Here is a 1,802-nt window from a genome sequence, read left to right on the forward strand (position 1 = left end):
GGTCAAACAGATCATATTTTGTCACAAACCAGGAATAAATTGCTTTGAGCCTATAAATAGCTAGTGTAAGAACTTTGCTAATAACTTATTACAAAAGATTTCAGTAAGAATGACATTCTAGTATAATACAATAAAGTGCTTTAGAAAATTCATTGAAACTACTCAACTTCCTTAAAGTGTTGCCTTTCTACAAGTTTGTGAATAACATTTTGATTTGTTGGCAAATACAATTTATGTGAGATTACGATGTCGGAACACACGGGGTACTGCAGAGAACAAGCAGACCCGGAGGTGTCAGGTCCAGATTGTGCAGATAAACGTTTCTGAGCACCTGCTGGTGGTGGAGGAAGGGAGACTGAACAAGTGATAGATATCTGCTAATCTCTGTGGTGTAGGGAAGCCACTTAAGCTTCTGTGGACACTAATGAGCTTGGAAGTAAATCCTGGCCTGGACTCACTGGAACGTACAAATTTAATATGTCCAAGTTGTTTGGCTACTTCATGCACAGTCCAGCCTCTGGAAAGAGTACGGCATACTGGAGTGAGCTGTTTTTTATCCAGATCTTCTATAATCTGTTAGCATTTTCTAGTGGGGGAACAAAAGATATAAGAAAACAAAAGGAAGAAACAACTTTTTAAGACTGTAAGACGTATAAACAATATGATTTTAAGTAAGCGACCAGATTGGTGGTAAAATAAGGGGAATTTGAATATCAATTGGACTAAAAATATCAACATATCTAAGTTTTATACATATGAAAAGGTTTTTCATTAGTGGGACGTCACACAAGACGCATCTTATTATGGCTGAAACACAAAGAGCTCTCAACCTTTTTGTGTTTTCAAACCATGCTGATTGCACCAGATAAAGATGTGTTGCTGGATGTTCCACTGAGTGGAGAGAGCATCATTTTCCCAGAAACCAGCTGTGTTCAGATGCTCCTCACCAGGTTTCCAATAGAGTCAAAGGAATAACCTGAAGAGATATCCAAGAGTCAAAGACCACAAACTCAGAGTTTCAGAAAAACATTTTTGTAGGTGGACATTTTTCCATTCAAATAATACTAAGCCACTCATCGGTTTTGGGTTCTTTGCACATTTACTTCACAATGCTCCACTACTGAAGAAAAAGAAAAAAAATCAGTTTTCTTCAGAACATTTGGGCAAGCCAAGAAAATACTGGGTTAAATGGATCTGGCCAGATGAGACCAATACTAAACTTTTTGAATAAAATTGCACAAAAACCATGTCTGGAGAAGAAATCGCGCTGCACTTCACCCTAAACACTGCACCGGCAGTGAAGGTCGGTGGTGGGAACATTGTACTGTGGGGCTGTGTTTGAGGATGTCATCAGGGTTTCCCCCAGAGTTTCAAAAGGCCTGGTGGGCCACCAGGCTTGACTTGTACCCCCACCAGGCTAAGAATTGTTCTAACTACTGCTGATCTTTACTGGTCTTTAAGCTCAGAACTTCAGCAAATAAAGTGACAAGTCAAGAATAGGGGATAAACAAAGTTTTTTTTGTTTACCTTAAGACTCCACAGTTGGTGTTTAGTGCTAATAATATCTTCCAGCAACACATAATTACCTAGTGGACAGAATATTTTCAAATTTCCTGTCCACATGGTGGGCAGCAGGATGACTACCACCGGGCTTAGCAAGTTTTCTATGGGAAACCCTGTGTCATACTCATATGTGTGACACACATTGGCAAATACAATTTATGTGAGATTACGATGTCGGAACACACGGGGTACTGCAGAGAACAAGCAGACCCGGAGGTGTCTATATATATATATATATA

This window comes from Poecilia formosa, unplaced genomic scaffold, assembly GCF_000485575.1.
Source record: "Poecilia formosa unplaced genomic scaffold, Poecilia_formosa-5.1.2 Scaffold307, whole genome shotgun sequence".
Classification (NCBI taxonomy): Eukaryota; Metazoa; Chordata; class Actinopteri; order Cyprinodontiformes; family Poeciliidae; genus Poecilia; species Poecilia formosa.